This window comes from Chiloscyllium plagiosum, chromosome 11, assembly GCF_004010195.1.
Source record: "Chiloscyllium plagiosum isolate BGI_BamShark_2017 chromosome 11, ASM401019v2, whole genome shotgun sequence".
NCBI classification, from domain to species: domain Eukaryota; kingdom Metazoa; phylum Chordata; class Chondrichthyes; order Orectolobiformes; family Hemiscylliidae; genus Chiloscyllium; species Chiloscyllium plagiosum.
In genome coordinates this window covers 41910895-41927896 of record NC_057720.1, presented here as the reverse complement: position 1 = coordinate 41927896, position 17002 = coordinate 41910895, and positions in this window count along the sequence as shown.

The window sequence follows — 17002 nt, the reverse complement described above, 5'->3', positions numbered from 1 at the left end:
TAGTTAATAAGTATTTTGCAAAGCTTTGTTCATGAGAGGCATACTTGATATACACAAATCTCGGTATGTTAATATCAAGCAGCATATTCAAATCAGCAATTTGTTTTTATACAGTCACTTTAACATAAAAGGCACCTTACAGCAGATATATTGACTTAGACATACTTAGGGCTAAAGGTATCAAAGGGTTTGGGAAGAACACAGGAGGAGGGTATTGGGTTATCATATTGAATGGTGGAGCAGGCTTGATGAGCTGAATGGCCTACATCTATTTTCAATGCTTTCTTGGAGGATAGTGAAGTGTAACACAAAGCCATGTAAGGTAATATTAGATGGTCAAAAAGTAAAGATATATTTTAAATCTTAAGAGAAAAAGATGGTGAAAATGCAGAGAAATTAAGGGAGGAAATTCTAGGACTTTAAGCCTCGTCAATTGAAGGCACGGCCACCAATGGTGGAGCAATTAATATCAAGATGATCCAGAGACCATGGCTCACTGTATTCAGCTGGTAGCATTCCTGCCTCCAAGTCAGAAGATTGTGGGTTCAAGGCCCACTCCACAACCTGCTGTGCTTCCTACATCTGAGACTAAACAGAAGCATGGGACTGGATGGGCTACCCAGCAACTACTTAGGCATGGATGTGACAACATAAAAACCAACCTTGTTGACTGTGCAAAATCCTCTTTACTAAGGTTCAGGGATGTGCATGCCAAAACTGGGAGTGCTGTCCCATGGACAGTATGGTGTCACAGCAGTTAGCACTGCTGCCTCACAGCGCCAGAGACCTGGGTTCAATTCCCGCCTCAGGCGACTGACTGTATGGAGTTTGCACATTCTCCCCGTGGGTTTCCTCTGGGTGCTCCGGTTACCTCCCACAGTCACAAAGATGTGCAGGTCAAGCGAATTGGCCATGCTAAAGTGCCCGTAGTGTTAGGTGAAGGGGTAAATGTAGGGGTATGGGTGGATTGTGCTTCAGCGGGTCGGTGTGGACCTGTTGGGCTGAAGGGTCTGTTTCCACACTGTAAGTAATCTAACAGTGAAGCAGCATCTTCATCTAAAGTACTTATGGACAATGTTCCAGATGCCTCTATCCTCATCCCTGGATATATCCTGTCCACTGACAGGACAGATTCAACAGAAGTGAAAACAATGTAAAGAGCTACCCTCCCAATCCTCAAAATTGACTCAGGACCCTATGAAGTCTCTTGACATTAGACCAAACATGGGCAAAGAAACAGCCTTCTGATTACCACCAACTAACCCCATTCCTTCTCCAGCACCCCTCTGCTAATGAATGAATACTCCTTTATACTGAAAACCATTTACCACTTGGAAGGAAACATTGAGAGTGACAATGTCATAGAATTTAAAAACCATACAACATCAGATTATAGACCAACAGGTTTATTTGAAAGTACTAACTTTCAGACTGGTGCTCTTTTATCAGGTAGCTGTGGAGCAGGATCATAAGACCCAGACTTTATAGCAAAAGATTACAATGTCATGCAACTGAAACTATATATTGAACAGACCTAGATTGCTGTTAAGTCTTTCATCTTTTAGAAAGGGTTGCAGGTTTCAGTTCACTAACATGTAAATCCCAGAATTTCTTTTAAGTTACATTCTCGAGATAACATGTTTTTATAAGAAAAAGTGACATCGCAGTTCAGATAATGTATTAAAGGTGTGTGTTAGAGTCTGTCTTTATGCCAGTCTTGAGTCAGACTGGTTGTATTTCCAAAGTAGGATTTAATAAAATGTTCCATGGGAGGGCTGCCTGCAGATTGTGTATTTTCTGAGCAAAATATAATGTATCGGCAAATACAATTCTGCAAATGCATATTCACCCCATAGACTTGTGTGCGTGTATGTGTATGTATGAGAAAGAGAGTGTGAATGTGTGTATGTGAGTGTGTGCATGTGAGTGAAGAGAGTGTGTGTTTGCGTGAATGCGTGTTTGGTAGAGTGTGAGTGTGATGGAGTATAAACCTGTGAGAGGGTGTGCGTGTGGGTGTGAGTGTGGGATTGTAGGTGTGTGTGTGTGTATGAGAGAGCGTGTGTATGAGAGAGGGTCTGCATGAGTGTGTGTGAGTATGTAAGAGCTAGTGTGTATGTGTGTGAGAGTGTATAATGCAGTGGGGTCACCTGTTGTGTGGCATGAACCCGAGGTCCTGGTTGAGGCCATTCTCATGGGTACTGAACTTGGCTATCAGCCTCTCTAAGATCTGTGGTCCTACCACATCCACCAGCAGCTGGTGGATAATTAAACAACTAATGGAAGGTTGCTTCACAAATCTCACCATCCTTGACAATGAGGGAGCCTTGCAGATCAATGCAAAAGACAAGGTTGAAGCATTTGAATTCATCTTCAGCCAGAAGTGGCAAGTGTATGATCTATTTTGGCCTCCACCCATGGTCCCCATCTTCAACCAATTTGATTCATCCACATGATGTCAAGGAATGACTGAAGATGCTAGTATTGCAAAGGCTATAGACCCTGATAACATTCCATAATAGTATTGAAGACTTGTGCTGCAGAACTAGCCATGCCCCAAGCAAAGCAGTTCAAGTACAGCCACAGCGCTGGCATTTACTTAACAAGATGGAAAACTGCTTAGACATGTCCTGTCCATAAACCAGGACAAATCCAAGCACACAATTAGCTTCATATCAATCTACTCTCAATCATCAGCAAAGTAAGGGAAGGGATCTTTGATAGTGCTACCAAGTGGCACTCTCAAAGGAATAACCTATTTACTGATACTCAGTCTGGGTTCTAACAGGATCACTCAACTTCTGACCTCATCACAGCTCTGGTCCAAGCACGCTGAACTCCAGAGGTGAGGTGAGGATGATAGAATCCCTTCAGTATGAAAACAGGCAATTCAGCCTGACAAGTCCACACCAACTCTCCAAAGAGCATCCCACTCAGACTCACCCCCTTACCCTTTCACTGTAACCCTACATGTCCCATGGCTAAACTAGCTAACTGATACATGCCTGGACACTATTGTCAATTTAGCATGGCCAATTCACCTGCACATCTTTGGACTGTAGGAGGAAACCGGAGGACCTGGAGGAAGCCCATGCAGACACTGGGATCATGTGCAAACTCCACCTAGACTGTCACTCAAAGCTGGAATTGAACTTGGGTCTCTCGTGCTGTGAGGCAGCAGTGCTAACCACTGGGCCACCATGCCATCCCTGACATCAAGGTAATATTTTAACAAATATGGCATCAAAGAGCCTTAGCAAAACTGGAGTCACTGGGAATTGGGGGATAACTCTCCACAGATTAAAGTCAACATAGCTCAAAGGAAGATGAATATGGTTGTTGGATGTCAATAATCAAGCCACAGTGCGTCTCTGCAGGTGTTCGTCGGGGTAGTGTCTTGTGCCGAACCATTTCAGCTGCTTTATTATGAACTTCCTTCCAACATAAAGACAGCTGTGGAGATATTTACTGATAATTGCATAATGTTTGGCACCGTTCATGAGTCCTCAGATGCTGAAGCAATTTACATCCATATACAGTAAGATCCAACCACTATCCAGGCTTGGGCTAATAAGTGACAAGTAATATTTGTGCTTAGGCAACAAATATTTCCAACAAGTGAGAATGTAACCATCACTTAAAGGTAATTGGGGTAGGTGGGTAAGCAATTTGAGGTTACATTCAAAATAGCCATGATCTTATTGAAGGTGGAGCAGGCTCAAGGTGCTGAATAGTCTACATTGTTCCAAATTTGTTCCTATCAAATGAATTCAGAAAGTAGTATGAAATTAAAAAGGCAGAATTAAAGGCATTGTATCTGAATGCATGCAGGATTCACAACAAAGTTGACAATTTGAAGGCACAAACTGAAGTAAATGAGTATGATTTAATTGCCATTAAAAGTGTTGTGGTGATAGAGTGATCAAATATGGGAACAGAATCAGATCAGCCTCAAGTTTATTGAATGGCAGAGCAAGCTCAGGTGGACAGGTGTCCTACTCCTAATTCATATGTTTGTATGATAGTATTCATTCTCACGGAGATCCAAGATAAGAATGATACTAACTTATTATCAAATACCTATTGTAAACATAGAACATAGAAAAGTACAGCGCAGAACAGGTCCTTTGGCTCACGATGTTGTGCCAAGATTTAATCCTAATGTAAAATATAGTAACTTAACCTATGCACCCCTCAACTCACTGCTATCCATGTGCATGTCCAGCAGTCGCTTAAATGTTCCCAGTGACTCTGCTTCCACCACCACAGCTGGGAACACATTCCATGCATTCACAACTCTCTGCGTAAAGGACCTACCTCTGATGTCTCCTTTATTCCTTCCTCCTAATATCTTCAAACTATGAATTCTCATACCAGTCAATCCTGCCCTGGGGAAAGGTCTCTGGCTATTGACTCTATCTATTCCTAACATAATTTTGTACACCTCGATAAGGTCTCCTCTCTTCCTCCTTCTTTCCAGAGAGAAAACTCCGAGCTTATTCAACCTTTCTTCATAAGGCAAACCTTTAATTCAGGCTGTTTGTTGATGCACATCTAAAAGGTGCAACATAAGTTATAGTTAAAGGGCAGATCTTTGACTCACTTCTGCAGAAAGTCAATGAAAACAAAAATAGTTTATCTAATGGGGAGCAAATTTGGGATGCTGATCTAACCAAGATTGCGGGTGGAAAATCTATATCAACGTTTGAAGATGTTCTGGTGAATGTGAAACTGAGAACATGTTTATTGCATCCGATCATTCTAATAGTTGTTAACTTAAAAAGAAAATTGGTTTAAAGATGCCAAGGGTCTAGGAATGGACTTTATATTCTGGATAGTTCCTGTCCATATTAAAAGTTGGAATTGTAGATTGATTTATATTCTTACTTGAACTCCTTTGATGATTTTATTCAGTTCAATTTAACCTCAACTGTTGGATTCATGAACATTAAATACATTAGATAAAGAAATTGTTAAATCTAGCTGGAGCAAATTTTGGGGTAATCAAGTAAGTTGATGACAGTGGGTTCAGTGTAGTGTTTCTAGGGGGCTTGTGTTCAAGTCCCACCTACTCCAGAGGTGTGTGTTATATCTCTGAACAGGTTGTTTAGAAAATATAAATTAAAGACTGCAATTTGGCAATGCGGTGACAAATAACTAGAACTCAAAGACATTAATATTTTCATTGCTGGCTCTTCAGATGGTACCATGTATTGAATTTCATCACAGTCGAGCTAAAAGAACATTTGTACGTAACTGTACTGACAACTTGAGCAATAATAAAGCTGAGAAAAAGTTACAAGATGTGTGGGTGAAACATGCATGTGCATTTGCCATCATTTTGTTGGCCCTTATACTATAAATAAAACAGTATGGACATTTGTCTGTCTTTTTCATGCTATGGTGACAGCCTTCAACTGTGAGATGATGGTTTGGGTCATGGTGGTCTACTCCATATTAAGCATCCCCCAGTGGCTTAGGAGCACCTCTCGGGCATTATAGTCATTGCATTATTTGTTGCAGAGGAAGACAATGGGCTAAGAAGATGCACGATTCACTGGCTTCTGTTTTCTCTGGGACTTGTCATCAGATTAACTTTTTGTTTCTGCTCAGGTCTTCAAATGTCCTTCTAAACATTCAGTCATCAGTCACTGTATCCTAGTAGTCAGTGTCAATGTCCACCATTATCATAACTCATTTACAAATGTCCATATAGCAGAACTATGGACATTGAGGTTGTGATCTAGTGATCAGTTTACTGTACAGAAGGTTTTTTTGGGTATACATTTGCTATTAATTCGATGAAAGTAGCCAAACTAGTATAAATATCATGGAGCACGCCTAAGATCAACTATCTCTTTCACATCTTCCACAAATTTAGCTTTTTCTATAAAATCTAAACCAGTCAAGATCTGCAGTAAATGGAAATTATAATTGCAGTACTGCTGTGAATTAAAATACAATTCATTTCCAATCATCCCATAAATATATTCAGAGGATCTTTTTGAATTGATCAAAGAACTGTTCATTACAGTAATAGCAACATAAATTACAATTTAAGTGTGAAGAAATGATGTTGCATCTTAACCTGTACTCACATTGCCATTGCTAATCTATATACTTTCATTGACTAGTTGTGATTCATGAGACTATTACAACAACTTGAGTAATTTAGTCCATTTCTTCTGATAGCTTATGTGTGCAATCAGTAACAAAGCAAAAGTGGCAAGGGGCTTAACTCTGGTTTTGCTGCTTGTACCCATAACCCATGACTCCTTCTAAGTAAAATATCTGTCTACATCAGCTTTGCATGTATTAAATTAGCCTCCATTGATGTCTGAGGTGGAAAATTCCAAAGATTAACAGCACTTTGATAAAATAAGTCCCACATCATTATAATAAATGGGAGAGTCTTTTTATTTTGAAATTGTATACTGTAGTTCTAGAATTATCCATTTCCTATCTTTTTTATTAAAATAATATAGGTCCAAACTTCTCAATTTCTCTCATAAAGCAATCCATTATTCCAGGAATCAACCGAGTGAACCTTCTCTGAATTACTTTCAATGCAAATCTCTTTTAATAAGGAGACTAAAATTGTACATTGCACAATAGGTGTGTCCTTGCCAATGTCCTCTATACTTGTTAGAAGACTGCCTTTGCAATAAATCAGTATTTAATTTGTCTTCTTAATTACTTGCTTAACCTGTTTGTTGACTTCTTGAGATTCAGGAGTGAGGATACACAAATCCTTCAATATTCTGTGGTCTTTCATCATCTAAATGGTATTCTGCTTTTCCATTCTTTCTATCAAAGAGGACAAGCTTGCATTCTTCCACGTTAAGCTCCATCTGCCAGATTTTTGTCCACTGACGTAACCCACTTATACCACTTTACAGACTCTTTTGTGTCCTACCAACTTGCAAATTAGTTGAACTGAATGGCCATTTGGCCCCTTAAGGAGAAAATGAGGACTGCAGATGCTGGAGATCAGAGCTGAAAATGTGTTGCTGGAAAAGCGCAGCAGGTCAGGCAGCATCCAAGGAACAGGAGAATCGACGTTTTGGGCATGAGCCCTTCTTCAGGAATTTTTCTTCAGGAGTATTCCTGAAGAAGGGCTCATGCCCGAAACGTCAATTCTCCTGCTCCTTGGATGCTGCCTGACCTGCTGCGCTTTTCCAGCAACACATTTTCAGATTTGGCCCCTTAAGCAAGCTTCATCATTTGCTAAGATCATGGCTGATATAATTATGCCCTCACTCCATTTTTCTGCTTACTCTTGATAGCTTTTCACTCCCCAGTTACTTCTGCAAGAATCTTTTTACAGTGCCTTTAAAATATACCAATGGCCTTGCCTCCACTGCTCTTTAAAAGCATTGTACAGACTCACAATGCTCTGAGAGGTAAAAGAAGCCTCAGCTCCATTAAAATAAAGTTAAATAAAGTCAAACTGAAATAAATTTAATGTAAGCAAAGTTAAATTAATTTTTTTGGTAAGTTTACATTTAATTGAAAGATAACAAATAGGTTTTTCATAATGACAATTCAGCTGTGGCAAATAGAATTTATACATCCTACAGTACATGTCAAGACATGTATCCTAGAGAAATACAGTTGCAGAAAATGTCACTGGTTGCACAAGTTTGAGTTCTGGATTTCAGAATTTGAGCAACAGCTGCAGTATATCTGCAAAGCAGAGGAAAATATGACAAACTACTGCAGATGTACTGAAAACAATAAATTAATGGGAAATCACTGCAGGTCAGACAGTATCCATGGAAAGAGAGCAAGCTAATGTTTCAAGTTTAGATGACTTTTCATCTGATGCTGTCTGACCTGCTGTCATCTCCAGCATTTGTTGTTTTCGGTGTTTTAGCATGAATAGGGAGGTGGTCACACCACAAGTTAAAAGTACGCAGGTCACAAGGGAAGAGTGACCACCAGGTGGTATAGGTGAACCAGGCACTCTATCCCTGAATCTATGCTGCTTGCTAATCGTATTCCATTTTGGAAACTGGTGAGGGTAAGGTTCCTCAGGGGTGTGTAAGAAGAGACAAATCCATAGCCATGGGGTATCTCAGCAATATGAGGTGGAAGCGGGTGGGAGGAAGATAAGAAGAATGGTAGGACAATAGTGACAGGATTGCACAATCAGGGGAACACACAGGTATTACTGCAGAATTAAAAGTTGTTCTAGGATAGAATGCTGCTTACTTGGTGTCAGGGTCAAGGATGTCATTTGCTGCTGAAGGACATCCTTATGGGAGAAGATATCAGCTAAAGTCTTGGTTGATAGAAACTTGGATAACAATGGTATGTTTGAGCATAGTGTGGATTTGAGAAAGGGAAGTCGTATTTCACAAATCTAAAGTTTTTTGAGGATGTCGCTAACAAAATTGTTAAAGGTAAATCAATGGATGTAATATACTTGGATTTTCAAAGCTTTTTTTTTCTTTTTTTTTAAATTTTAACCCCCACACTACCACCTAACTGCGGTAGTGCTTATTTTTTTTCCCCAGCACCCATGGTGTGTGTGTGCAGGTGTGAGACACAGTGGAAGACACAAAGTGCACGAATCTTTATGGATTTTCAAAGCTTATGGTAAGGTACCCCGAAAGAGATTGGTTGGCTAATTGGCATGAATTAAGGATTGGCTAACAGGCAGAAACTAAGCTAGAATGTTAAATAATTTTGCTTCTTTAATTTTAAAACATGATATCTGCTATCTGACTTTAATGTTATCTTGTTCTGATAGTGATAGAGCCATTGCATTTGTGAAGTGAAAGTGCTTATAATTGGTAAAGTCACAGGATTGTGTGTAGAAGCCATAAGATCATTTGACACCCAATAAATGTTAGGAAATCCTACCCATCAAAACACCATGTAAAATTTCTTTTTAATACTTGTTTTGTATTAGGAAATTCTATGGAAAATTCTAGAGAAATACGTTTGCTCTCTTTAATCTTGGTATCCATAAACAATAGAATGCAGAAAGAAGGAGTGCCATTTACCATTATTGACAATGGCATAGGTGAAACTCCTCCTGAGAATGAGCAGAATGAGGGTGTCTCACAGTCTGATCCTATAAAGGTCATGATAGCCTATTAAATTCTGCACAACTGTCTTATCTAAGGAAACAAAGGCATGAAATTGTTAGAGAAAGTATTAAGAAGAAGGGCCTGTGCCCGAAACGTCGAATCTCCTGTTCCCTGGATGCTGCCTGACCTGCTGTGCTGTTCCAGCAATAAAGTTTCAACAGAGAAAGTATTAAGCCAGACAGTGAACAGTGCGCAGTTATATTTTCTAGAATAGAAAAGATGGATGAAATGATTGTGATCTTTGAAATTATTGATTAAATGGAAAAAAAATTTCATTTATTAGGATATCTAAATTTAGGGAAAGTAAGTCACCAAAAAACAAAATAAAGAATTTCAGGTTAAATAAAAAAACCTGTTTACTCAGAGAACATCAAAAATTTACTTCAAAGCAACTCTATTAAAAAATTCAGGCCTAATTTCCCCATTAGGAACCAGGGAAGGTCTCTGCCTCAATAGAATAAAACAAAGAACTATAGTTGCTGAAAATCTGAAACAAAATAGAGATTGCTGGAGAAACTCAGCAGGTCTGGCAGCATCTGATGGAAGAACGCAGAATTCACTTTTCAAATCCAGTGCCTTTGCTGGACAGTGGGATTGTTTTCATTTTCATGTGGGGTATGGGCATCTCTGACAGCATTTATTGCCCATATCTAGTTACCCTTGAGAAGGAGATAGTGAGCAGTCATTTTGAACTGCTGCAGTCCCATAATGCCCTTAGCAATGAATTCCACGATTTTGATCTAATGACAGTCAAGGAACAGCGATATATTTCCAAGTCAGGTTTGTGAGTGGTTTGGAGGGAACTTGCTGATGGGGTTCTGATGTATTTGCTGCCCTTGCCCTTCTTGATGGAAGTGGTTATGAGTTTTGAAGATGCTTTCTAAGGATAATGTTAAACATCACACAACACCAGGTTATAGGATAACAGGTTTATTTGGAAGCACTAGTTTTTGGAGTCCTGCTCCTTTATCAGGTGGTCATGGGGTGTAAGATCATAAGACACAGAATTTATAGCAAAAGATTACAGTGTCATGCAACTGAAATGATATATTGAACAAACCTGGATTGATAAGTCTTTCATCTTTTAGAATGGGTTGCAGGTTAATTAATATGTAAATCACAGAACTTCTTTTTAAGTCACCTTCTCAAGATAACTTAAGGTTTTATAACAAAAGGTGACATCTCAGCTCAGATGATGCATTAAAGGTGTGAGGTCAGAGTCTTGCCTGTATCCCAGTCTTGAGTCAGACTGATTCTACTTCCAAAGTGGAATTTACAAAACATTACAGATTGACTGCCTGCAGATTGTGAACTTTTTGAGCTGAATAGAATGTATCTGCAAATATAATTCTGCAAATATAAATTCACCCATAGACTTATATGTGTGCGTGCGTGCATGAGAGAGAGTGAGAGTATGTGTTAATGTGAGTGTGTGCGTGAGAGTGCATGTGAGAGAGTGTATGAAAGTTTGGTGAAGTGTGTGTGATGGAGTATAAGCCTGTGAGAGGGTATGTGCATGGGTGTGAGTTTAGGGGGTGTTTGTGTGTCTGAGAGACAGCATTGAGAGACAGCATGTGTATGAGAAAGGGTCTGCATGAGTATGAGAGTATGTAAGTGTGTGTGAGAGAGTGTGTAGTGTAGTGTAGTGTAATGTGACATGAACCCAAGATCCCGGTTAAGGTCATCCTCAGGGGTACCGAACTTGGCTATCAGCCTCTGCTCGGCCACTTTGCGTATTGCCTATCCCAAAGTCCACCTTGGAGGATGGTCACCCAAGGATCCATGCCCGAATGGCCTGACCACTGAAGTGCTCCCGACTGGGAGAAAACACCCCGGTCTGTTGATTGTTGTGTGGTATCCATTCATCTCTGTCGTAGCATTTGCTTGATTTTGCCAATGTACCATGCCTCAGGGCATTCTTGCCTACAGTGTATGAGATAAACAATGTTGGCCGATTCACATGAGTACCTGCTGCGTATATTAGATTAGATTAGATTACAGTGTGGAAACAGGCCCTTCGGCCCAACAAGTCCACACCGACCCGCCGAAGCGAAACCCACCCATACCCCTACATTTACCCCTTACCTAACACTACGGGCAATTTAGTATGGCCAATTCACCTAACCTGCACATCTTTGGACTGTGGGAGGAAACCGGAGCACCCGGAGGAAACCCACGCAGACACGGGGAGAACGTGCAAACTCCACACAGTCAGTCGCCTGAGTCGGGAATTGAACCCGGGTCTCTGGCGCTGCGAGGCAGCAGTGCTAACCACTGTGCCACCGTGCCGCCCACGGTGGCACAGGGTGGAGGGTGGTGTCCCCACAGGTAATGTTGGTATCCGTGTTGACACTTTGACACGTCTTGCACTGGTTGATATCACAGGGTTGTCATATGTGTTATGGTCGATGTTGTGCTGAAGGCTGGGCAGTTTGCTATGAACAATCATCTGTTTAAGGGGTTTGGCGGTTGTTTAAAGGTGAGGAGTGGAGGTGTAGGGAAGGTCTTGGGAAGATGCTCATCTTTATCAATAATGTGTTGCAGGCTGCAAAGAACATGGTGTAGTTTTTCCCGGGAAGTACTGGACAACAAAGGGCACCCTATCAGTTGCATCCCATGTCTGTATCCTGAGGGGGTCATGACTGTTTCTCGCTGTGGCACATCGGAACTCGCGAATGATGAGTTGAGCATCATACCCTGTTCTTATGAGGGTATCCTTGAGCACCTTCAGGTATCTGTCACACTCCTCCTCATCTGAACAGATCCTGTGTGCGTAGGGCTTATTCATAGGGGATGGCTTTTTTAATGTGGTTAGGGTGGAAGCTAAAGAAGTGTAGCATTGTGTGGTTATCCATGGGTTTGCGGTACAGTGAGGTACTGAGGTGCCCATCCTTGATGGAGATGCATGTGTCCAAGAATGAGACAGATACTAAAAAGTAGTTCATGGTCAGTCTGATGGAGGGATGAAACTTATTGATATCGCTGTGAAGTTGTTTCATTGACTCCTTGCCATGGGACCAGAGGAAGAAAATGTCATCAATAATATCTTCTGTAGAGTGTTGGTTGGAGGTGCTGTGCAGCAAGGAAGTCTTGTTTGAACTTGCGCATGAAAATGTTGGCTGTTCTGTGAGTCTGGATGAAGGACTGGTTGTCAAAGATGAAAACGTTGTGGTCGAGGATGAAGCTGATGAGTTGTAGGATGGTGCTCGGAGATTGGCAGTTGTTGGTATTGAGTAGTGAGGCTGTTGCAGCGATGCTGTCAATGTGGGGGGTGCTGGTGTAGTAGAGTGCTGAAATGTCCATTGTGACAAGCAATATTCCTGGTTTCACTAGTCCGTGGGGGCTGAGTTTCTTTAAGAAATCTGTAGTGTCGCGACAGAAGCTGGGGGTCCCCTGTACAATGGGTTTCAAGATGCCTTCAACATAGCCAGAGAGGTTCTCACACAGGGTCCCATTGTTAGATAGAATGGGATGTCCAGGTGTGTTGTCTTTGTGCATCTCCGGAAGGCAGTAGAAGTCCCCTATGCGAGAAGAACATGGGATGAGAGCGCATGGGGAACCCTGAAGGAATGAATCAAAAGTCTTGATCAGTGTTTAGCTCACAGGTATGTTCTTTGGTCAGATCGGCCAGTAGTTGCCTTTAGTGTTCCTGGTTGTTCAGTTGTCGGTACACGTCCTTGCAATAGTCCGTTCTATTCAACGAATACCAACAATTGCCAGTCTCTAAGCACCATCCTACAACTCATCACTTCATCCTCAACCACACTGTTTCACCTTTGACAACCAGTTCTTCATCCAGACACACGGAACAGCCAAGGGGACGAAATTTGCATCCCAATATGCTAACATTTTCATGCACAAGTTTGAACAAGACTTCTTTGCTGCACAGCACCTCCAACACTATACATCAGATATATTGACAATATTTTCTTCACTGGACCCATGGCGAGGAATCACTGAAACAACTACACAGTGATATCAACAGGTTTTTTCCCACCACCAGATTTACCATGCATTAATCTTTAGTATCTGTCTCATTCTTGGACACATGCATTCCATCAAGGAAGGGCACCTCAGTACCTCACTGTACCGCAAACCCATGGATAACCTCACAATGTTATATATCTCTAGCTTGCACCCTAAACATATTAAAACAGCCATCTGCTATGACAAGCCCTACACACACACAGGATCTGTTCAAATGAGGAGGAATGTGACAGACACCTGAAGGTACTCAAAGGTGCCCTCATAAGAACTGGGTACAATGCTCAATTCATCGATTGCGAATTCTGACGTGCAACTGCAAGAAACCATAATGATCTCCTCAGGAAACAGACACTGGTTGCAACCGATACATTACCCTTCATTGTCCAGTACATCCCGGGAGCCGAAAAACTACACCAAGTTCTTTGCAGCCTATTATTGATAAGGATGAGCATCTTACCAAGACCTTTCTTATGCCTCCACTTCTCACCTTTAAACAACTGCCAAACCTTAAACAGACGATTGTTCGCAGCAAACTGCCCAGCCTTCAGCACAATATCACCCACAACATTGTACAACCCTGTCATGTCAACGACTGCAAAACACGTCAGTGTTGACACAAATACCACCATTATCCCTGGAGACACCACCCACCATGTACATGGCAGGTACTAATGTGAATCGGCCAACATTGTCTATCTCATACAATGCAGGCAAGGATGCCTGAAGGCATGGTACATTGGCAAGACCAAGCAGACACTACAACAACAGATGAATGGACACCTCACAACAATCAACAGACAGGGGTGTTCCCTCCCAGTTGGGGAGCACTTCAGCCATTAGGGACATTCAGCCATGGATCTTTGGGTGACCATCCTCCAAGGTGGACTTCAGAATAGGCAACAATGCAAAGTGGTCAAGCAGAGACTGATAGCCAAGTTCGGTATTCATGAGGATGGCCTCAGCTAGGATCTTGGGTTCATGTCACACTACAGGTGACCCCATTACATTATAAACACACACAGTCTTACATACTCATACACACATGCAGACCTTCTGTAGTACACACGTTCTCTCTCATACACACACACATACTCTCCCCACACACCCTCTCACAGGCTTATACTCCATCACACCCACACACACACCTTACCAAGCTTTCGCACATGCAAACACACACTCTCTCACATGCACTCATACTCACATGCACAAACTCATAGAGACATAGAGATGTACAGCATGGAAACAGACCTTTTGGTCCAACATGTCCACGCCGATCAGATATCCCAACCCAATCTAGTCCCACCTGCCAGCACCCGGCCCATATCCCTCCAAACCCTTCCTATTCATATACCCATCCAAATGCCTTTTAAATGTTGCAATTGTACCAGCCTCCACCACTTCCTCTGGCAACTCATTCCATACACGTACCACCCTCTGCGTGAAAAAGTTGTCCCTTAGGTCTCTTTTATATCTGTCCCCCTCACCCTAAATCTATGGGCTCTAGTTCTGGACTCCCCGATCCCAGGGAAAAGACTTTGTCTATTTATCCTATCCATGCCGCTCATAATTTTGTAAACATCTATAAGGTCACCCATCAGCCTCCGACGCTCCAGGGAAAACAGCCCCAGCCTGTTCAGCCTCTCCCTATAGCTTAAATCCTCCAACCCTGGCAACATGCTTGTAAATCTTTTCTGAACCTTTTCAAGTTTCACAACATCGTTCCGATAGGAAGACCAGAATTGCACACAATATTCCAAGAGTGGCCTAACCAATGTCCTGTACAACCACAACATGACCTTCCAACTCCTGTACTCAATATTCTGACCAATAAAGGAAAGCATACCAAATGCCTTCTTCACGATCCTATCTACCTGCGACTCCACCTTCAAGGAGCTATGAACCTGCACTCCAAGGTCTCTTTGTTCAGCAACACTCCCTAGGACCTTACCATTAAGTGTATAAGTCCTGCTAAGATTTGCTTTCCCAAAATGCAGCACCTCGCATTTATCTGAATTAAAATCCATCTGCCACTTCTCAGCCCATTGCCCCATCTGGTCCAGATCCTGTTGTAATCTGAGGTAACCTTCTTCGCTGTCTACTACACCTCCAATTTTGGTGTCATCTGCAAACTCACTCTCTCTCTCATGCATGCACACACACAAAAAAGTCAATGGGGTGAATTTGTATTTGCAAAATTTTATTTGTAGATACATTCTATTCTGCTCAAAAATGCACAATCTGCAGACAGTCAACACATGTAATGTTTTGTAAATTCCATTTTGGGAATAGAACCAGTGTGACTCAAGATTGGGATACAGACAGATTCTGACCTCACACCTTTAATGCATTGTCTGAGCTGAGACAAGGTGACAACCTTTTGTTATAAAATCTTAAGTTATCTCGAGAAGGTGACTTAAAAGTAGTTCTGAAATTTACATGTTAATGAACAGAAACCGGCAATCCATTCTAAAGAATTTAACAATCCAGATTTGTTCAATATATCATTTCAATTGCATGATATTGTAATCTTTTGCAATAAATTCTGTGTCTTATAGATTATAAGTGTTTTATACTCCACAACTACCTGATGAAGGAGCAGCATTCTGAAAGCTACTGCTTCCAAATAAACCTGTTGAACTATAACCTAGTGTTCAGTGATTTTTAACTTTGTCCACCCTAGTCTCAGGAGAAAGTGAGGTCTGCAGATGCTGGAGATCAGAGCTGAAAATGTGTTGCTGGAAAAACGCAGCAGGTCAGGCAGCATCCAGGGAACAGGAGAATCGACGTTTCGGGCATAAGCCTGAAGATTCCTGAAGAAGGGCTTATGTCCGGAACGCCGATTCTCCTGTTCCCTGGATGCTGCCTGACCTGCTGCGCTTTTCCAGCAACACATTTTCAGCCCACCTAGTCTGACACCGGCTCCTGCACATCATGGCTATCTTTCTAAGGATCTTTGGTGAAATTCTGTAGTAGATCATGTATATACTACACAATGCTGCTGCTGATGGAGGGAGTGGATATTTGTGAATGTGGTACCAGTCAAACTGGTTGCTTTGTCCTGGATGCTATCAAGCTTCTTGAGTGTTTTTGGAGCTACTCTCATCCAGGCATGTAGGGAATATTCCATCAACATTTTGACTTGTGTCTTATAGATAGTGGACAGGCTTCCAGCAGTCAAGAGGTGAGTTACTTGCTGCAGTATTTCTAGCCTCTGATTTACTGTTGTAGCCACATATTTATATGGCAATCCGGTTGAATTTCTGGTCAATGGTAACCCCCAGGATATTGATAGCAAGGGATTCTGTAATGGTTATGCCATGGGATGTCAAGGATCAGTAGACAGATTATCTCTTATTGGAGATGGTCATTGCCTGACATTTGTGTGGCATAACTGTTATTTGTCACTTGTCAGTCCAAACCATTCATGAAGAAGGTCTTATGCAAAGATTCCTGAAGAAGGGCTTATGCCCGAAAAGTCGATTCTCCCGCTCCTCGGAACCACACTTTTCAACTCTAGTCTCCAGCATCTGCAGTCCTCACTTTCTCCGACTTGTCAGTCCAAGCTTGGATTTTGTCCAGATATTTGAATGTGGACTGCTTTAGCATCTGAGGAGTCGCAAATGGCACTGAACATTGTGCAGTTATTGGTGAACATACCTGATTCTGACCTTACGATAGAGGGAAGGATGAAGCAGCTAAAGATGGTTGGGTCTAGAACATCACCCTGATGAACTACTGCAGAGATGTTCTGGAGCTGAGATGAATCAACAGCCACAATCAACTTCCTATGTGCCAATTATGTCTCCAACCAGCTATCAACCGCCTGTTGATTCCCAGTGTTTATTTTTGCTTGGGCTCCTTTTTGCCACACTTGGTCAAATGCTGTTATCTCATCTCACTAGAATTCAACTCTTTTGTCC